Here is a 22,845-nt window from a genome sequence, read left to right as displayed (position 1 = left end):
CCTGTATCTAATCAGTTTTAGGGCAATAAAAATAGATTGTTAAGCAAGGTGGTTGCATAAATGACAATGTGGAGTTCTCTATTTTCTCCCTCAATATTTTCCTTATCAGTTTTTGTTCACTTTACAGCCCAAAAGATTATTTTCCTAATTGTCAGCTCTGCCCTGTTATTCTGGGATTGGAAAATCCAGCCGTACCCCTTACCAGCATCACCAGTTGCAAAGATTCCACTGTCAGAATTCCACTAAGAAGGGTGTTGATTTGTGAACCAGGAGAGAATCCAGTTTGCTCTCACGTAGATATGCTGGGCTCCGCACTGCTCACAGCAGTATAAACTTGTTTTTGTCAGAAAAGTAAGCGGAGCTATTACCCAAAATACACAGAGGGCAACTAACGATAACATTACTTTGTATGTAGGTTGCTTTAGATATGTTGAGTAAAGGGCTCTGTTATTACAAGGTTGCTAACCCTAAGCACACTGTATGAGGACTACTTATTGGAATAGAAAGACTATGGGTCAAGTCCTCAGCTGGTGTAAATTACCCCAGCTCCATTTTTAACTTCGGTGGAGCTCCTCCAATTTACACCTGCTGAGCAACTGGCTTGGAATGCTGAAGCCAAGAGAATCCATGATCATTAATGAATCCAGGAGCAGCCAATCCTGCTCCTGTATTCATTAATACAGGAATACAGGAGCAGGTCCAGTCCTGCAAATGCTGCATCCTGAGTACAGTGTTTATTGTAGTGAATAGTCCCTCTCACGTTAGTGGTCTACTCAGTGGACTGAGACCTTTAGTATTCTATCTGTCACAGATTAGATTACTGTACTGTCCCTCATAGTTCTGATCAGAGATTATTTTATAAAACTCAGCGCTATAATTATTTGCTGAGCTCATGCACTCTATGTTTTAAGGTAACAAGACAAACAGAAAAAGTTGGTAATAAAAGACAGCTTTAAAAGCCACACTAGCACATTGAACAGTGACTAGTACTTTCAGCGTGCTCTTTCAGGACCTGATCCAAAGTCCATTGAAGCCAATGGAAAACTCAGTGTTACAGATGAAAAAATTCCAAGAGCTTAAGGGCCAACTTTTAAAAAGCAAGGTCTATTTGGACACACACAAATATCTGTACAATTGCACATTTACGTGGGCCTACTGTTACCATTACTGCATGTGCACATTGAGAATTTGTGTTTACCAATGGCCTGTGAGAGGCCTTGCTTGCCATTTGCACATGGATATAGTGTACCTTATTGCAATTGAGGCGTGCAAGTGGGCTTGCAATTTCTTTGAGAATGCCCTAAAACGACTTGCCCAACAGCATAGTGGGGAACAGGTTTCAGAAGTTCTTACCTCTCAGTTCTGTACTGGAGATCTAGGCCTCATCACTTCCCATCAGTTTTGAATGAAGAAGTCCTCCCTACCTTTCTCTTTCAGCTGCTATGTTTAAACTTTGATGGCAATGAATCACTGTCCCCGATAGTGTCAGGGAAGGGAAACAGGCTGGAGGAAGAGGAGGCTACCATGGTATATGAATTCTCTGAGTAGTTTCCTTCGTGATGTCTTTTCAAAAGCTTGTGCATAATCCCAATCATCTCCAGGTTCTTCCCTTCCTACTGACTAGTGCAGTTAGTGTTGGCTGGTTCTCTGACCCTCACCACTCCTTCTTCCTTTGAATTAACTAACTCCTTTGCCCCAACCCCCCAGCTAGCTTCATATCATCACTATATTCCTGCACATTTCTTCCTCAAAGCCCATTTATATGTAAAGTGAACAAAACCAAACCTAACAATGAGCCTTCCTCATGTAATTCCACTCTTCACCCTCTCCCCTTTGACCTGAATCATTTCCATTGACGAATGCCTTTTGTCTTTGATATCCACACCAGCTCTTTATCCACTGATGTAGCTCATCCTAAAACCTGCCTATTGACCTTAAGAAGTAATCTTTTGTGAGATACTATATCAAAAAGGTTCCTTGAGGTCCAGATAAATTACATCCACGTCTGTCCCCCGTCAATCAGTTTGTGACTTTCTACAAAAATTCCAGCAGATTTGTTAGGCACGGCCTCCTTTGTGCACCTACTGTCGCTATCCTTCATAAAATCAGAAGCCTCTAGGTCTTTTCACCTCCCATTCAGTCCCTGATTAATGTTTTTATTCTCCTTCCAACTTCTAAGGTCAAGCATGCAGGCATGTAGTCTCCTGGATCTTCCCTAGATATACTTTTTGAACTACAGACAGGGCCCCATGTAGTCCATGATTCTGATACTGTGGAATATGCCAGAAAATCCATCTCTTACTGCAGAACTGTGTTTCAGACTCAAAGCTTTCATGTTATGTTCCTAGACCTCATGGCTGGCCAAATAACCTTGAAAAAATTAACTGAGCATCAACCAATATTTTCCTGACTCTGCAGGGAGGCTGAAACGATAGCTCTGAGAAATGTGGACTACCCCATTCATTTCAATAAGGCGTTAACTCTGACACTTAAAGATGACTATTTAATTTCTAACATTAATCATTCTGCTGCTGATCAATTCAACAGAAACATCCAGCCAGTGCATTTACTCCACAATCTCAAACTGCCTCTCATGCCTCGCCAGGGGCCAAAATCTCCAAAGCCTTCTGCTACACAACTGCAAAAGTCTCTACTTTCCACAGGACAACTTCCATGAGACATTTTCAGTACAAAATTCTACAAAGTAGAGCGCGAACGTGGGGGAGACTGCATAAGCTAAATTGATTTCAATATCAAAATAAATAATACCCATTGAATTCTTCATTAAGGTATTTAATTAAATAAACCTCCATTTAAATGTATCTGCCACTGAATTTCAGGCTGTCACAAGGAACTTGGCATAGAATTTAGGTCTAGCTTGTTGCTCAGTACATGCAGCCTTAAATATAAATGTTGCATTAAGAAGTAAAATTTTAACCTTGTTTAGATTTGAACCAGTGGTCTAAAAGTGAAAGATTTGGGGCCAGATTCTCAGCTGGTGGAAATCAGTGTAGCTTCATTGAGGTCATAGAATATGAACTTAACCTCTCACACTTAGGGATGGATGCTACATGGCACAGTTGAGACATTATGGAGTGATCAGTGTGTGGAAAACTCTCACAACTCTTCTATCTATTCTCTGTCCACAGCCAGAGGGCTTCAGTTTCCTGAGCTGACAATCCATCATCTTCTCCACAAGCACTAAATTAAGCCAAATCATGTTTATAAGAAATCTCTTTAGAAAAGTATGACTCATCAATGAACTGAAGAAATGGTCATCCAATGTCTGTATTCAAAGCCCCATATAATCCACAACAAATTGACCTACATTCTGTGGCAAGACAGATCCTGTAAAGTCAGTAGAGCAATACTGATTTACACCAGCAGCAGATCTGGCCTATAGCCTAGTATCAACCTGCTCAGCCACTCTCCCCCAAAAAGATTTCTTAAACATGTCTGCTTAAGGTTATCCTATCTTTCATGCTGCTTTCTACAGAAACTAGGCTGAGTCCCATCTGATCAAGCAGTTTTGCAAGTCTTCAGATATTCTAATTTCTTGATCACTTGTTCTGGCATGATCCTGATTTCCTTCAGTGTTTCTTTTTCTTCCCTGGGGAAATTTGTGCCTGTTTCTAACATCTGTCCCCCACCATCCTCCTTTGAGAGCATCAAGGCAAGGAATTCATTTAATATTTCAAGCAATGTCTACATATCCTTTCAATAAATTATCTTTGCCATTTCTTAGAGGCCTTTCTGTCTCCTTCACTGACCTCTTTTTCCTTCCGTACTTGAATAAATTCCCATTATTTAGCATAACCTCCAGTGCAATCTTCTTTTTCATTCTCTACCTTGGCTTTTCTTATCTTTTTTTTTTATACTCTCTGAACTTCATTCAGTAATCTTGCCAGTCTTCCGCTGTACCTGATGTTTAATACCTCACATATGCCTCTTTCTTACCCTTGATGATTACTTTTTTTTGCCTGTTCATCACAATGTGGATTTATTTATTGCTAGACTGCATATGCAACGACCCTTGGGCATATATTAATTTAAGTTCTGAATGCTTTCCATTTCCCATCTATGTTCTCCTCTCCATTACTTTTCAGCCAGTTCCTCCCACATCTTTTTGAAACTTGCCCCTCAAATTTTGGAAGATTTGCACAAAATTGATGTTATGCTTTTTGAAATAGATTGTCAAGAGAACCATCCATATGTCCAAAGAGAGAGTCCAAAGGAATGACGTCCTACAAAACTGTCAAAAAGTTATGGGGCTTGATTCTAGCTGAACCATGCTCTAAGCCACCTTTATGCCTTTTCTAGTCTCAGGGCTGGCCCAGGACCAAACTGGCCCCACAGTAAGAGCACCCCAATAATCCAAGGGACCATTCTGCCAGTCTAGGATCACCAAAATGTAGGGTACTCCAGTCCTGCCTCCTCCCCACCCCATTACACTCCCTCTCTGACCTGCCCCCTGTAAGGGGGAAGGTGGGAACTGGGTAACGTAGAGCTGTCTCCTATAGCACAGTACTAAGTCCCCTTGGCACTTCTGGAATGGTGCAAAGGGACTTAATCTGGGCTAAGGAGCTGACATGTGGAGTTGCCTGAAAGTAGCTCACTGGGCTTCATTCCAGAGCTCAGTTTAAGGGGTTGATCCTGAACTGAAATATGCATATCCAGAGTCCCAGAAGGCAGAATGACCTGTGCCTTTAAGGGACTATCTGCAGCCCATATTCAGTAATGCAGTTGCACCAGAATGATCTTGAGCACTGAAGTTCAAATGCCCTGAAAAAGGGTCATGGTTCCAAACACTGGGAGGTTCCAACTATATACATCAATTTTTCTACTCATGCAACATATTTCTGGAAATTGCTGAAATAAACAACACACCTGGATCTCCTTGGAACCAGTTCAATTAGGAAGTCACAAGCTGTTCTACTTTTTTCAACTCACTCAGAACTCAGAATGTAAAACCCAGCACTCAGAGATACAGTCTCCCAATAGGAGTTGTGGAAGCAAATAACTTAATTAGTTTTAAGAATGAACTGGACAAATTTATAAGTTCAACCATATGACGAGGTTGCTTGTGATTGTAGGGGGCCGGGCTCAATAGTCATGGGGCTCATTTATGTTCCTAAATGCTCATGCTTCAGGGTTTCAGCCAGCCACTGGCAGTGGTCAGGAAGGGATTCCCACCCTCCCCCAATGTACTCTGTTTTTGTATCTCCTTCCTCTAAAGCATCAGGGATGGCCACCAGCTGGAGATGGAAAATAGCTTGGGGACAGCCAGGGTTCTGATGTGGCACCAAGCATTGTCTCTCTCAGGTGCTTGGCTGATTGGTTATTTCTCACATGCTCAGGGTTTACCTGATTGCCATATGTGGATTTGGGAAAGAATTTTCCCCCAAGTCAAATTGGCAGAGACCTTGGGGTTTTTTGCCTTCCTCTGCAGCATGTGGGTGGGGTTTATTTGCCAGGATTATCTGGGTATATCTCACTTAATCATTTCCCAGACATTGCCAGGACCTTGGGCATTGATATACTTCAATCTCTCCTGTTCTGCGCCTGTGGCACATAATAGTCTAGTCTCCTGTGGGCTGTAATACTTTGGTCTCATTTTGGTTGTTGGGTTTCGCGTGTGGGTGCTGGGTGGCCTTGGTGGCCTGTGATCTACAGGAGGTCAGACTAGATGATATGGTGGCTCCTTCTGGCCTTAAACTTTCTGACTCAATGATCCTATACAGTGAGGATTCATGACATTTTCTGCAAAGACCTGAGGGTCCCTGCAATGAATGGCTGACACCCACCTACCACAGTTCTCTCGTCTGTGATAAATATAATATCTATAATGAAAGTGATCTCTTTATAAAGTGTTTTTCAGTGTAATGGAGCTCTCTTCCTTCTTTCTTTTAATTCACAGTATTATTAGTATTTACACACCATGGGGTAGATCACCACAGCCCTTACTGGGCCACGCAGTGGAGTAACGGACGGGAGTTACTGCCCTGCTCGGCCCTGCTCAGACTATGATTCAAGCACTGGAGCTACTCACCCACTACTCCTCACTGTGAGCAAGTGAGCAGAGTGGTGGTGTGCGAAGTGGGAGGAGCCCTGGCTCCACCTGCTCTACTCATCAGCCAGAGTAGCTGGCCAGGCACGAAGGAGTAAGTTGCTCTACCCAAAGGGTGAAGTAACTTACTCCCTCACCAGGTAAAGGAGAAGCAGAGGAGGAATGGTGACACCATGCAGGGTAGTCTGAACTTCAAGCTGGAGAGCTAATTTCCAGCTCGAGGAAACATACCAGTGCTAGCTCTGATTGAGGTAGGGTGCCAAAAATAGAATGTAACCACAGTGGCACCAGGGGCAGGTTCGCCTAGCTGCCCCAAATACAATCAGAGGTGAGACCATAGGTACATACTCAGGCAGCTTGCCCCTCTAACCACCATGGCTACCCTTCTATTTTTAGCACAGTAATTCAGTCAGAGCTAGTGCTGGTATGTCTCCTCAAGCTGGAATTTGCACCTTTCTGGCTCCAGGGTAGACATACCCTGAGTTACAAATTGCTTCCACTATTCATAGCATCAGTCAATCTAATTCTGTACAAAGCAACACGTTAAGAGAATATTAAGTTTTCATGGTTAAGCACACAAAAATCAGGAAATGTCAAAGTTAAGTTGCATGAAAAAATCCTAACTCTTGTAAATACGCATTACAATTAAGACCTGGAGCATGTAAAGATTTATCCACATGATGGCTTCAGTGGGACTAGTCAGTGTGTAAAGTTAAGCACATGAAGAAATTTTTGCAGGATTGGGACCATAGTTTCTAATTACAGGATCACATACCTATCTCAGAGAATACAATATAATATCAGCTAAATGTGCAGCCTCAGAATAGCTTGTTGTTGTTTTTTTCCTTCTCTTTTTTCCCTCTATACCAGGAAATTCCACACAAAAATATAGTGTTAAAACTGTTCAAGTTGAGAAATCAAACACTCAGAATTCAAAGAAATTGCAAAATTTTGAACATGGAGCCTTAATCCTGCCCCTTGTGCGTATGTCTTAAAGTATGGTTTATTATTATCCATTATTTGTCAAATAATATAATATTATAAAACAATGACATTTTTATACAACCTTTCATTCAGAACACGTAGTGTACATTCCGTATTGCACTCCCACGTAATACAGATTTTACATGTAGGCTGATGTAGTTTGAAAGCCAGCTACCTTTTTCTCTGACAGCCCCCACACATATTATAATGCCACAGTTATTATTAGTTATTACTGTTATTTGTATTACAACAATGCTTAGGAACCCCAGTCAAGGATCAGGACTCTGTTGAGCTAGGCACGGTACAGACATCTGGCAAAGAAGACAGTCCCTGCCTGAGAAAGCTTACAATTTACACAATAGACATGACATAACGAATGGGTGAACCAGACAAATTGGTTGGGGTGGGATGGGATGATGAATAATAAACCGTCTAGCAGAAAAGCAGAAGTCACTTGACTAGGCAGTGTCTTTGCAAATAATTGTTGAGTACAATGCAATAGCACCAAAGGCTGTGCTAAAAATGCACATAAAGACACATACAGTATATGGGCATGGATGGATCATGTTTGGCAGAAGCATGGAGATGAAAACCCTGCCCAGTGTCACATCCACACACCCCTCTCTGACAATAGAAACAGAGCATGAGAAGGTGTAAATTCTGCAGTCCTCATGGCATGCAGAAATTCACCACTTTTTCCCAAGCTATTCCTTTCTTTCTAACAAAGTTCAGAATTGAGCCCTAAGGGCACAAACAAAGGGAAAATTGCTTCACAGCATTTTCCCCTAGCTATTGCTTTGGGGTATATGTAAGATGAGATCAAGTCAGTCCTACGTTACAAGCATGTCTAATTCATTGTGTGGGTATTTGTGCATGCTTGAATTTGACAATTTGTTTATCACGTTTCAAACAAAATCAATGCACAGTAAACACAGAAGGCATTGTTACTGCATCTTGTGTGCTGTCGCTTTAATTTTTATATTCTAGTCTATTTGATGATACTGGAAACTCATTTTACACCAGAAGAAGGTTTAGGATTTGGTCTGTAAGACTGCATTCATGCTGAGATTTTTTGGGAATTCTTCTACTGCTAGGATAGTACAACTTTTGCTACCTACTGATGGAGCACTAATTTAAACCAGTTACCAGTATTTTTACTGTGGGATCAGATGGCACCGTGGTGCAGATGTCTACAGCCTGTCTACACTAGCACTACCACCATATCTGGAATCAACTGAACTGTTCTAGGGCTTGGAGAATACTCTACATTTGTTGGAGTAGATTAGGCTCTAGTGTGTTGAATTGAGTAAATAGCTGGGACGAGCCATTGACGTAAGATGCTAAGCAACATTCACTATCTCAGAGCCTGACTCTATAGTGGAATGTTGACCTTTGCAGATAGGACTTCTCTCTCCAAGAATGAAAAGTTCTTTAATACAATTAAGTGACTATATGTTGGTGAAACAAACTTGCCAGAAAATTCTTAAAACCTTAGGCCAGCCAGTCATGTCCCTTTCTCAGCGAGAACTTGATGTACCAGGGAAACATCCAAAAGGTAGAGAAATGAACCCTACCTTCTAGTGCTGAGCCCAGCCCTCGCCCAGGCGTTCTTTACCTCCTGTTGCTGGAACAGCTGCTTTTGGTTGCTTCACGGAGCACCTACATCGACCTGAGCTGTAGTCTTGTGTGCCGGGGTCACTGTGGTGGCTAAGCGCCTTGTCACTGTGACATTCCTCTGCAGATGGTTCCTAAAGAGGGTGGTTCATATAGCGTGATACATTTTAGCACACCTATTGCATGCATTAGGGAGGCTGTAAACTCATCCGACCTCACTCCTCCAGCCTGGGAGTAGAGAAGCAAACCCAAAAATATGAAAGGAGAATAAAGCTACGCCATGCAGGTCTCATTCTCAAGCTCTTTCAAACACATGGAGCCTAAACCACTCCACCAGTTCTAGTTATGTGCATTTGTAAGGTTTGCTAAGCCTTTTTGTTACTTTCCTTTGCAACCAAAGCTTTCTGCTAGCATTACCAATCTAAAGCACTACCCTAAGGATTACCAATGCAATATACCTCACACAAAGGAAACTCTGCTATATAAACTGGCTACTGAGACCTAAGCTAACTGAAATTTTAGTGGCTTTCAAGTATAGCCTTATGTACAGTAGACCACACTGTCTGGGTGCAATCAAGACCACATCATTCTGTCTGGGTGCAATAAAGACATGGATTACAGTGGTGTATCTGGATGCAGCAAGAAGTTTTGCAACTTCATAGACAGCAGTCAAGGATCCAGAAGAACTATCGGTCCTTGAGCCTCATTAAAAATAGGCAGACATGGCCTTTCAGATATTAGTCCTGCCACCTCTTCTAGGTGCAATGGAACTGTCTATAAATCATGGAACACATTAGGTGGGTGGCTCTCTAATTTTGCAGGTTCGTTTCAGTGTTAAAAATTATAAAAGGGGTGGATGGATCTTGAAAATCCCCAGAAAATGTGTTATGTAATTTATGGACAGCCCTAACCCAGATCTACTAATATTGCATCTGTCTTGAGCTTTGGCCAATTCACTCTCATCCAAGGCTATGTGTGGTAGTTATATAGCCCCCGTTACCATAGTATTTGAGTAACTCACATTCTTTTTATGCATGTATCCTTGCAACCCACCTGAGACAATTCCTATAAGAAAACTGTTATTCCTACACTCCTTTATCGATGCAAAACCTGGGTGACCTACTGACAGCACTTCAAGAGTCCAGAGAGGTACCACCAACAATGCCTCTGGAAGATCCTTCGCATAAAGTGGGAAGACAGCTGCACTAACGCCAGCATCCTCACTGAAGTCAATGTCACCAGCATTGAAGCAATGATCCTCATGCACCAACTCCACTGGGCTGGACATTGTGCGTGGATGCCAGATTCCCGCCTTCAAAAAAAGCCCTCTACTCTCAGCTCACCCATGGTCAGAGACCCCATGGTGGTCAGAGGAAACGCTACAAAGACACACTGAAAGCATATCTCAAGAAAACTGATGTGGACCTCACATGCTGGTAGGATCAAGCCACCAACCGACTTCAATGGCACCACATCCCCCATCAGGCAGTGGTCCACTTTGAGGAGAGGCACCTTGCCCTTGAAGCTGAAAAGAGCGAGAGAAGGAAGGAAAAAGAAAAAACTTTCTCCCAGCAGGCAGCTGCCGGAAATGTCAGGTTCCAGGATCAGACTTCTGAGCCATCTCAGGACCCATATGTAAATCTGTGGTAGAGATCATCCTCGAATCGAGGGTTCACCGATGATGACACTTGTGACACAGGGAAGTGCTATTATTGCCATTTTACAGAAGGGGACCTGAGGAACAGAGAGGCTAACTGATGCCTAGAGTCACCCAGGAAGTCTGTGGTGGATCAGGGACTTGAACCAAGGTCTCACAAGATCTAGATTAGTGCTCTAACCATTGGGCAACACTTCCTCCCAAGTCCCTCTTTTAGTGAGATGTTGGAGGGAACTAAAAGAGATGGCACTGCATTTATTGTTAAGGGGTTCATGATGTACCATTTCTAACAGGAGGAAACCAATGAGTTTAAAGTGGCATCTGGTTAACGGTTACCTTTACCCTTTCTACGAGAAAAATGAGACAGTTGAACCTTCACTGTCAGAAACAAAATAAGATTGGACAGCAACTCCACTATCCAGACAGACACGTCCGTAAAAGAGGGTAGAAAGTTGAGAAGAAGATTTGAATTCGGAGAATCTATACAAACCCTCTAGTCCCATATTTAGAGGATGGCAGGGGTCCTTTATGGTGAAAAATGCTGTGATAGTCTGAGATTCAAGATCCTAAATACTGGAGGTGAAGACAGGTGCTATAGTCAGGGCCGGCTTTAGGCACCGCAGGGCCCGATTCAAAGGAGCTGCCGCCGAAGTCCCGCCACTGTCTTCGGCGGCAGCTCAATCACTGGAGGAAGGACCCTCTGCCAAAATGCCGCCAAAGACAGTGGCAACGATTGAGCTGACGACGACGACGACAGTGCCAGGACTTCGGCGGCAGCTCAATCGGCTGCCGGTGCCTCCGGCGGCACTTTGGTGCAGGAACCTTCCTCCGCAGCAGCGATCGAGCTGCCTCCGAAGACAGTGGCGGGACTTCAGCGGCAGCTCCTTTGGGACGTTGCGGGGCCCTCTTAGGGGCGTGGGGCCCGATTCCGGGGAATCGGCTGAATCAACCAAAAGCCGGCCCTGGCTAGAGTTAATTGAAATAAACAAACAAGACAAAATACAAAGGTCCACAAAAGTACTTAGGTGCCTATGTCCCGTTTTTAGGCACCATTCTGATCCACAAAACTCCCACTTAGCTGCCACCTAGCCCCATAGATTCCTAAGTTTGTGCAGTAAAGTTCCCTCTGTGCCTGTTTCAGTTCCTGTGAATGTGCACTACTGCCTCACTTTAGGACATGCACTTATCTCCTGTGTAAGCTCCAGAGCAATTCACAACCTGGGGGAAGATCGGTGTTTGGCCACCCAAGTCACATGGGGGATCCAATTCTTCCAGGATGTGGGAGATCCCCTAGTTCACGTCTCCTCTCCACCTGAGGGAGAGAAGGGACTCAAACAGGGAGCAGCCACCTCTCAGATGAGGGCCCTAACCACTGCCCTAGGAGATAGTCTGAAGTGAGTCTCCCTCAATCTCTCCTATTGAAATTAAATAATTGAACAATTCAGTGTTAACTGGGCCAGAGAAAGACTCTGCAGCCTGGTGATTAGGGCACTCACCTGAGAGAAGGCAGATTCCTGTTCAAATCTTTTCGTCCCCTCTGGTGGAGGGGACACGTGGACTGGAGGTCTCCTGTATCCTAACCACTGGGCTAAAGGTCACAAGGGAGGCCCTCCTCCTCTTCTCTTTTGTTTCGGGCCCCACATGCAACTTACACAGTCGAATGTCTATCTTTCCGCAGTTCATGGATTGCTAGCCGAGATAGATGTCTCCCTGAACTCTTAGGTACCTGTCTCCGTGCCGGAAGGGGCTTAGCACACACCCTTCTGGCCAGCAGTTTAGGCCTAGTTTAGGCTGCTCCCTGCATAGATTGTCAGGTTTGTAGATCACATTCTAAGACGCTCATCTTTCCTCATGGATTGCCTAGGGAGCCCAGGCACCTAACTTGGGCTTTGCAGATCACAGTGTCGAGCCTGTGATTTTCTAGGAGCCTAAAAGTTAGGTGGCATGACACTCAGCGTCACAACACCTAAGTCTCTTTGTGGCTCTGGGGCTGTTATCCTTATTGAGATATGGTGCTCACTATTTTAAAATCAGGGTTAACTAGATATTTCATTAGTGGTCCTCTAGTTTTAATTGTTACAAATGCGTATATATTGTTTCCCTCATATACTATGAGAAATGCCAGTCCCGCGGCTTCGGCGGTAATTCAGCGGCAGGGACGCTGAAGGTGCGGCACCAGCAGACCTCCCACAGGCATGCCGCCGAATCCACGTGACCAGCGGACTGCCCGCAGGCGTGCTGCCGAAGCCGCCTGACTGCCGTGCTTGGGGCGGCAAAAACCATAGAGCCGCCCCTGCTCATACATTCATAGGTTATTTTTTAAGGCAGAAAGAACATCTAATCTAACCTTGTACAGGCCATAAAATTTCACTGAATGATTCCTGCATCGAGGCCATAGCTTCTGATTCGTCCAGAGCATATCTTTTGGAAAGGAATCCATTATATCCTTAGGTAAAATGTTCCAATTGTTAATTGCCCTCTCCATTAAAGTTGCACCTTATATCTTTTCTGAATTTGTTTAGCTTCTAATTGACTGTAAAGGGAAAACAGAGAAACTGACTGAACACAAAGTGCAGTCAAAGAACAAAGGAAACAAACTGAAGAAACAAAGAAAAGTATTTGATTTTCTTAAAAGTGTAATGTTTAAGTTAATAGTATCCCTTTAATTTGTGAGATCAGAACTAGAAATGTAATAATATTTTAAAGCAAATACGTACAATACTGAGTATTGCTTAGACTTTAGTAAGTGAATTTAAGGACCTGTCATATGACAGACAACTAAGGTACATATATGTACATAAAGAAAAACTAATGTACAAAATATTAGAATATCCACTCTCAGTGAAACTCTAGAAGGGAATTCTTCTAAGACTGAGTTTTTGAGACTGAATGTGACTTCAATCCTTCAGCCAATGTTAGAGCTAAAACAGTTTGAAAAGACAAAGATTTGGCAGCAGAGCTATTGTTCTCTCAAAAAAATAAACATTAGGCACATTTGTTACCATTCATTATGCACACTATCATTGAATGATTAATAATTAACTCATGCACTGTAGCTACAGTAGCTTTGAGAGGTTCCATTTTACGAACTTTTTGATTTTATGAACTCTTCAGTCCCCAATTAGTTCATCAAATAGGGGTTCTACTGTAATAGCTTCAACAGTGTACCTGTGTCCAAAATCCTGCCCGGTTACTGCATTTATCTTGTTATAGAAATTATAGTGCATGACAAATCTATGGCCCCTGCAATAGTGGACAGAGCTCATTGCAGGACTGGGGCCTAAATCATTAAGGTTATACTACACCACATGTTAATGTAGCCTAAATGTAAAAGGATGGAAAATACATTTCATAATGCTACATGTATATCTCTGATCATAGGAAAAATTGCAATATCTTATCTGAGAAATGGATAAGACCATGTAATTAAAGACTGTAACATAACACACAAGGAGGTAGTGTTAAGGATGCGTGTTGCACCTTAACCCTCACATTTTCTGACCTTTTGAGTGCACCTGCAGCATTCTCATGAACCGCAGTTCAGCAAAGTATTCAAGCACATGCTTAAACCCATCCCTATGCAGCAAAGCATTTATGCATATGCTTAACTTTAAGTGCTTTGCTGAACAGGGTTAGATCGCTGAATCGAGACCATAATGTAGTTCTGTACACACATATACTTCTATTAGACAGAAGTGTCACAGCCCTGCAGCTCCCAATGAAAACTATTTGTCCAGCATTTGGAAAAGTCGGGGTGGGTGAGGGGGAGAGGAGCAATAGGAAATGCTCAGTAAAGAGTCAGACAGACATATTACATCTGCAGTTAGAACATTTTAAAGGATCACTGTTATTAGAAATTCAAGTTTTTCAAGTATTAAAAATAAATCTTTAATTCCCCTACAGATTCCTAGTATCCAGAGTATTTTATACAAACATCTGGATAAAGGAATAAAGGCAAATCCATTGTGTTTCTAGACATTCCTGGAGCATTGATGTTCTTGAGATTATGCTATTGGATTACTGGTATAAAAATAATAAATATTTTCAGTACTTAAAGCTGTAATGCTTTATGTTGGATTTGGATTTTGGTTTCATTTTAGTAAAAGGTGGATGGAGAGTCAAAGTCTCTTCCTTAGCCAGAAGGATATATTTGACTTGTATCGAGTTTATTGCTTACTGACCTATATTTTTCTCCTTTTCAATATTTGAAAAGTTACTTAGCAACTTTATTACCCTTTAGTCAACATTTCAGAATATCTTTAAAGAGAAAATATATGAAAATATTACTTTTCATTTCTCTACTAAATGACAAGGAGGAAAATATTCATCAATTGACTTTATGTTAATAACACTGTATAATACACTAATCTATACATGGCACACCAATTTGCGGTTGTTGGTTTAAATGGATAGAATAGCATGTCATACAAGATGGGCTTCATATGGAAGGGTAGGAGACTCCACCAAAGGGAGAGCTTTCAAAATGTTTTGATATCTACAAATGTGTTTTCAACAGGGTGTTTAACTAACCAGGAACCTAGCAATATAACTGGCTCAGAGTTATGTTTGTTAAGAGCAAATGTAGACAGCCCTTGCCAGCCATCCAAGGATTAAACAGTTATAAACTTCCAAATGTGCCCAGAATTTAGTGATGCTGTAAACATACAGTATGTTTAAGTACCACATGCTGCGCTTCTCCATGTCTGCCTTTCCTGAAAGGAGGGACAAGGTGCAGCCCTACAGAGCTGGGTTTCAAAGCTCCATTTGTGCAAGGTCTTCACCCTTGTTGCTTCCCATTTCCCTAGGGAGCTGTAGTATGTCACTGAAAGTACTAGTAACCAAAGACAGCAATGCAACAGCTAAGCCTTATGGCTCCAGCCCAGTCCTTTCACTTTATCCCTTTTACTGTTCTCTCTCTCTCTCTTTTTTTAACATGCAAGTTGCCATGAAAAATTTGTTAATGAAATATTTGCTTAGAAGTCTGCTCTGGGCTAGGCTGATAACCTATCTGTGTTTGAGTTTGGCTTCCCATATTCTAAATACTCATCTTCTCTCTGTTTAGCTTATTGATTGGTTTGGCAGGAAAAGCAGCCTTGTCATCAGTGACCAAGGTCAAACTAAACAAAAAGGGACAGGAGAAAAAAAAAAGGAGAAGTTGAACTGATGAGCTCAGTGAGGCAAGAGTGGAATATCTGACCTGCCAGAACTTTTCTTAAAGGGACAGACTCTGTTTTCTTAGTGTCTTGCATGCTGTTTACAACGTCATAAGAAAATAGCACCATAATATTTTACATTTATAGATCAGCTTGCATCCAAAAGAGCTTATAAATTTTGTTTGTAAAGCTCTTCCAGGGTGAAAGCAGAAAACAGCCAAATACTGGGCTAAAACACTATACCCATGAAAGCATCATGGGATATTTAATGGTCACACAGAGCAGACAGGACCTTTGGCCAAATTTTTCAAGCCTGGTTACCTAAAATTAAACACTTAAATCCATATCAATGAACCTAAACAAAAGACACTTATTTCAGAGGTGCTGAGCACCACTGGATGTCACTGAAGTCAATGGGAGCTGTGGTTGTTCAACACCTCTGAAAAACCGACTACTTTTGTTGAAGTGTCCTGTTTTATGTACCCCCATTTGAAAATTTTGGCCTCAGTTTTGGAAATCCTCTCCAAAACTTCCACAAACAGAAAGCTGCATGGAAAACAGGAGAGAATGTTTATGCAGGGTTAAACTGAGCTTCTCATTATAAGGAGTCTGTCTTTCAAAGGTAATGGCGAGATCACTGAGCCACCCTCGCTGTTATGCTAAGCTCTTCATTAACTGTGTGGACTTTATTGTCTCTCTGTGTCTTAACACATGAAATGCATAAAGTGCCTGTGTCTCTAAATATTGTATCCTCTCTAAACTTGGGTTTATTCAACTAAAACTTGTCCAGAATTTACAATAATTACTGAAGACATTTTACATAGGAGTCGTTCTGCAGTACTCCACTATGGATAGTTCACGTATACATCATTCAATGTTAACAGGAATGTATGCTTCGACAGGAGACTGTATCAGAAACTAGATGCTAGGATATGTCCTGGCATAAGCAGATTGAGGTTGGCTTCTTTACTATTGTGGCTCATTGCAAAGAAAACTGACATTTCTGACTCATCTAGACAGCATAACTCAACATCTCCTGTAGTCCTGAAAGGAAACGCTAATACCACAGACCTGCTAAGTAAGCTAGCTGACAATACCCTTTAAACGTATCAATCACAATATATTCAGGTGAGGAGTTTTACAAATGAGTGGGAGCTGGAGACGAATAATTATGTAATATGAACAAACTTTTAAATTCTGAGGTCTTTGCTCAATATTTGCTAAGTTCTTACTAAGTGAGAGTTTAGCTTTATAAATGACGGGGGGGAAAGTGAATCAGGACTAGATTATTTGGCCTTATCTACTTCTAGATTTCTCTTTCTAAAAAAAAGCTCTTAAATCTTTTTATATTTTCTCTCATCAAGGAGCTAATTCAATTATCAATGTATTGTTCACAGTGTATTTGGACACATTAGTATTCTATAGTTTTATAATATGCTATTACAGTTGTTGACACATTCAGCTTCAGTGGCCTAGCTGAATTGATCAAATATATGCCTAATTTCCTATCTGCAGGCATGGATAGACTAACAAATTGAATCAAAGCGGTTTTCATCAAAACTTAAAGAAACAGACAAGGCTACATGCTGTTGGACTAAAGAAGGCAGTGACTGTATGTCACTGAAATAATTACTCCCTGCCTCACACCAATGAACACAAACAGTATGGGCCACAATTTAAAAGAAGCCTCCAAAACTGATCCTACAGATTTCTCCTTTTTCCATGCATGTACTGAGTAACTGTATACCTGACTACTACCTAGTTGGCATAGGCAAAAGGACATGTTACATAGGAACGTGGGCCTATGTTTTCAGAAATTAAAACTAATGACTTTTGGGTGCCAAAACTGAGACACCTTAAAGGGGCCTGCTTTTCAGGATGTGCTGAGCACCCATCCTGGAAAAATCAGGTCCCTTGACAAGTTGAACACTGAAAATCACTAGTAGCTTTTGATAATTTTGGCTGTGGGGTTTGTGTACCGTATAACAGTTGCATGTGGAAAACTTCTGAGAGCTGTTTTAAAGGCCTGTGTGGAAAATGGAGGCCTAAATGATTGACACTGATGTCTGCTGAACAGCATCTCACTAAAGATTACCAGCAGAAGAAGGGTATGACAAGGAAAAACTGGGTACCAAGTTCAGAAGAAATGCATTGTCCGTAAATAAACCAAGACTCTGGTGTTTGACATGTAGATTTAGCTACCCTTCGCCAAGTGTGTTTTAATTTGTATCATTCTAATCGGGTTAAGAAGTATTCTAGCCAAAGTAATTAGTAGCAAGCTACCAACCAGATTCTTGACACAGAAAGCAAGCAGGTTTCTCCTCCAAGTGTGTGCCCCCCTGAGGGATGGGAGGTAAAGAGCAGAAGAAGGGAATTAGAGGTGACCTTGCATTAATGAAGAGGAACATGCTGCTGGATCAATGGGCAAACCTGGCACACTCAGAGAGGAAGCTTCAACTGTGCCATCGAAGTATCTCTGATATCCATGGGGGTTTCACAATAGATGCTTATGCAAAAGAGGTAAACACGAAGGAGGTGGATATAATAAAATTGAGAGAGAGAGAGAAAAGGTGCCGGGGTGCAAATCAAAAATAAATGAGGAGATTGCCCTTGGTTCTTTTATTTAAAGAGCCTCTGTATTCATGTTATTGGATTAAGCATTTTGACCAAAGTTTATAGAATTTATTTTGGCCAAAAATGATTAATATGAATATTGGCCTAATGCCTGAGTAAAGGAATGGAGTTTCTCTCTCTAATCGGGTTGCAACAGATAAAAGCTAAATAGAAATGAGTAATTCGCCGTGACTCAATTTTACATGGGCTGTATTTCAAGATCTGAAATTCCAAGTGCATTTCTGTTCTTTATTTCAGCTGTGCTATGTTTTACTCACCCTTGCTAGCCTATGTGTCAGCCTGGGTTGGCATACTGGGAAACATTTCTTCTGTAATCCTGATGTACTTTTTAGGAGACTACGTCTTTCTGGAAACTAAATCAATTCAAGTGTTCAGGAGGCCTCTAGTGGTTTATACTTTCAGAGGAAGTTTCCTCCAAAGCTTAGCCTGTGAAATAATGGAAATGCACATAAGGTCGGAGAAAGAAAGGGGACTCACCACTTGTTGCTTCCTGTTGTTTAGAATCAATAGCAATTCTTGTTATCTGAGTTCAATATCTAGGAATCAGGCACTCAGGATCTGATGTACATTTATACCAAAAGATCAGAATGTGCACAGAGGAGAACAACAGGGTTTTGTAGGCTTGTCGGTGTTCCACGTGTTTCTAAGCACAGACAGGGAAAGAATTACAACGTGATGAGCTGTATATTTGAAATAGCCATCAAAGGAGAAGCTCTGCCAGTTTCATTTTGATCCATAAATGTAGATGCTTTATATTACTGACATTGGATTTCCAGTGTGGTACAGAAGGGCATAATTCCCCATTTGCAATAACAGGAACATATAGGGCTAAAGCCTCAGCTGGTGTAAAGTGGCAGCAGCAGAACTACCATGATTTTTAGAGCTGAGGATGTGACCTTTAGCCTATTAAGTATACAAATAGTATGTCTTTATTTGGGAAGCTTTATGTTATTTCCACAGACCGGGTTATTAAAAAGAAGAGTCATACAAATAAATGATAGTACTGAACTTCTGCTAGCTCTCTCCGGAGTGTTAGCCTAGACTGTCAATTCTTTCTTCACCACACATGTATTTCCCTTGGCTTATTTTTGTATGTCATAGGATAGTCAAAGAAATGTCCTTAATTCCTAGCACTTTGATTCACCTCCACAAACTAAGCCTTGTTGTAGGTGACTTAGTCCCCATGTGATCCACCTATTATTAGAACACGTTTAGCCCTCCAACCCCCCAAACTCCTGCTTCCCCGTGTCCTTATATATATCTGTCTCCTAGCAGAAAAGTGGCACATGACCTCCTATCCTCAAGAATACTTGGCACAAGTCCCTACTTCTCAGCCGAACCTATTGTTCTAGTAGAGAAAGACACAGGCGTGCAAGTGTCTTGCTGACACTTTTGACTTTAAACATGAAATGCCATTAATCAATCAGCTGCATCTGTTTGGAAAAAATAAGTGACTGGAGACAAGGCAAACACAGTAAATAATCCTTAGGCAATCTGGAAAGAAAATATGGGAGGATAGGTTTATGACGTCTCATTACTTTAAATTCATTTAATCTGTAGTCTTATCCTCCTCACAAAGATTAGGTTTACTAAGTGCACAGTAGCTAGACTCCAAAGTCAAATGCCCATGCAAAACACTGCCACCAAATTAAAAATGCTACATTTGCAAGAAAGAAGCGTCTGCTATGGAATTCACATATCACATGAAAAAGGAGGGGCTCTGAATGTACAAATGGGCAGATGTGAACTTGAACTAAGTTCTTAGGAGTCATAGGTTATGCCCATGTGCCACTTGAAGGTACATTTCTCTAGCTATACAATAAAGTTGTAGTTATGATTAATGCAAACAATCACTTGTCCATTCTTCTTACAACTGCTTCTGAGAATAGTTCCTCCATTGGGCCCAATCCTCCAAGTTGCTGAGCTTCCCCAGAAACCAAAGGAATGGAAAATAGTGCTCAGCATCTCAGAGGAGACAACCAACTCCTTGCAGGATTGAGCCCTAAGTAAACAGTGCTGCTATATTTACGTGCCTGCTGCTTTCTTTTTTTCAGAGCTTAAGCACCAGCTCCTAAACTGCACTTGTGCCCGTTCATATCACGCTGGTATGAGGGAGTCCCCAGCTGGTTTGCAGCCAGCTCCTATGCCACCCTGTCCCCCAGCCTCTGGAGTGTGTGTTCCAGATGAATGGGGACATAGCTGAAGCGCTGCTTCCAGAAGCCATTACTCCTCATTGATGTTGCTGGAGTGTTCCCAGTGCACTGCTGCCTGGGGATTGTCAACACCCAGAGTAATATGGAGAAGCACTAAAGCTACTCTACAGTACACCAGAGCTGGGACATGCATAAAAACAGTCCTAGAGTCAGGGACCTGAGCCAGGCCGCGCTCCCAGCTACCCAAAGTGCATGTCTGAATATTCCGCCTCCAAACATGGTTCCTATTAGCAAGGGCAGGATTTTTCCCTTGAGGTAAATCCAGCCTGTTCCTTAGAGGCAGAGGAGCCCGATAGAGTGGAAGTGTGATTCTGCTGCACAAGTTTAGGTGGCTGTATTGCAGGAGCAGGTCAGAGATTTTATGACCAGAAGGAACCATTGTGATCATCCAGTGTGATGTCCTGCATAATACAGGCCATAGAACCTCCCCTAGCAATTCCTGCAACCGTTGTGTTTAGGCTGCAGCATGTATTTTAGGAAGACACCCATTCTTGATGTAAAGACTCAAAGGGATGGAGAATTTGCCACAGCCCTGGAGAAGCTGTCCCAGTAGTGAATTACTTCATTTGTACCTTGTTTTCAGAACCTTTATTTCCAGGGTTCATGTACAACATGCATACCTCATGCCAACGGCCTGGAGTCATCCCTTTCCATATAATGAATGCAGTTTGCTCCTTAGTGTTCAGTGAGATTCCTGGCCAAGGAGCTGCATGATGTTCTTAAATACCTCCCTGCTTCACTGGCTAGTTTTCATAAAAAGAATCCAGCTTGTATACCTGCATGGAAAGGTCACTTTAAGTGGTAAATAATTTCCAGGTCACATAAAGTTTACAGTGTAAGTCAGATCAGAATCTAACATACTGTCTCTATAGACAGATTCTTTTCCCTAAAATGTTGGTTAGGTTGTATGTGTTCTCCTCCCAACTTCTGTCAGTCTCTTACTGCAGCACTTTACCTGTATGGTGCCCATGGATACCATAAGAGGTGCTACCAGCCAGGAGGTTTGTATCAGTTTTCCCTGCAGATGAGTAAACCACGTTCATTTTTATGTCATCATCATCCACACCCAAAGGCTTTAGAACCATTTCCCCATAAGATCTCTTTCCTCTCAGGCAAGTCCAATCTTTACCAGAGAGGCAGGCCCCAGCCTGTGCCCAATTCTCCCCAAACACAGTACCTTTTTCACAGGAGATTTTCATTCTTCCTGCCCCTTTCTGGAGCTGTTTTTCCCCTTGGCACTTTTTCAGCAGCCCAATCTTCTTGCATGTTGCCTCTCCTCTGCTCTTTTTTCTGGAATGAGCTGATGTCTGATTTGCATAGACCCCAGGACCTTCCCACTGCAACAGCTTCTGAGAGGATTGGTTAGTTGGAGTCAGCTGCTTGGCTTCTTTTTTATTTCTTTTTCCCCCACGTGTGACAGTTCACACTGTCACAATGTCTAGTCAGGTTTGGACACCTATAAGGAAAGATGCTAGTTTTGTAACGTTGACTCCTGCCTGATAGAAACTGAACTGAATTGGCCTACATGTTTCACACAGGCCACTGAGTAGCCATCAGATGGTAACTTGTGATCACCTCAGGCTGGACTGAAACCAGTAAGAATTTTTTTCCTACTACCCACCCCCCACCATTCAGTTAAATATTTGATTGAATTGTAAATGGTATAAATGATCAAAATATTATGGTGATGAGGCCATATAAGCTCCCGAGAAGCAGCATGAGATAGGGAATGGCGCACTAGACTGGGACTCACGAGATGTCAGTTCATTTCCCAGCTCTGGTACTGACCTGCTGTGTGCGACTTTGGCCAAGACATTTCATCCCTCACCCTTTGTCTCTTTAGATTGTAAATTGTTTGGGGGAGAAACTGTACATTACTTTGGATTTGTTCAGTGCCTAACACAATGAGGCCCTGCTCTTATTGGGAGCTTCTAGGTGCTCCTGCTAATAACACCACCACCACTACCCCCTGGATAAATAAATAGAGACATGAGTATACAAAATAAAATGCAAGACTGAAATTTCTCTTCTCACATCTTCCATGAATTATAGAGGGGAGATGAAAATGACACATGATCTTTGAAGGAAGTGGAAAGGAAACAAAAAAGGAAAATGGTGGAGAGATGATTCCTCACTCTCCAAAGAAGCTTTTAAATATATAAAATAACACCAGGAATAACAGTTCTTAGTAACTAAACAATATCAACAAGCAGGACCAGATTTTCAAACTGTACTATTAAATCTGCAAGCCAACTCATTAGTTCATGAAAAAGGCAATTTGATGCACAACTACCAGACTTGCAAAAGCAAATGCCTATTTGCATGTACAACTGGTTGCATCCAATGGATACGCTAAAGTGACACATCCAGAGATTTTGCACGTGAATATTTTAAGGCCAGTTTGTAAATGCCAGAGTACTTTGAATCTCTAACCAACAGCATCAGATGTTTTAAGAGCTCTATTCTGATCTCAGGTATGAGCATACAAGACCAGATCAGGGCAGGGCAGCTTTGGTGCATAGT

The 22,845-nt window shown here is 42.0% G+C and overlaps 1 long non-coding RNA gene across 1 annotated transcript in view; it reads right to left on the bottom strand.

The window, feature by feature from the left end:
- Positions 1-18,367: 18,367 nt before the first annotated feature.
- Positions 18,368-22,845, bottom strand: part of LOC135982488 (uncharacterized) — a 37,570-nt gene continuing 33,092 nt past the window's right edge. Inside the window, exons 2-4 of the long non-coding RNA XR_010599875.1 lie at positions 21,500-21,778; positions 20,943-21,098; positions 18,368-18,752 (exon numbers count right to left, since the gene is read on the bottom strand). This is a non-coding gene — a long non-coding RNA (uncharacterized LOC135982488). The remainder of the gene's footprint in view (positions 18,753-20,942; positions 21,099-21,499; positions 21,779-22,845) is intronic.

The sequence above is a fragment of the Chrysemys picta genome, chromosome 3, assembly GCF_011386835.1.
Source record: "Chrysemys picta bellii isolate R12L10 chromosome 3, ASM1138683v2, whole genome shotgun sequence".
NCBI classification, from domain to species: domain Eukaryota; kingdom Metazoa; phylum Chordata; order Testudines; family Emydidae; genus Chrysemys; species Chrysemys picta.
The sequence above is the reverse complement of the archived record's forward strand: the minus strand, read 5'-3'. Positions and strand labels throughout refer to the sequence as shown.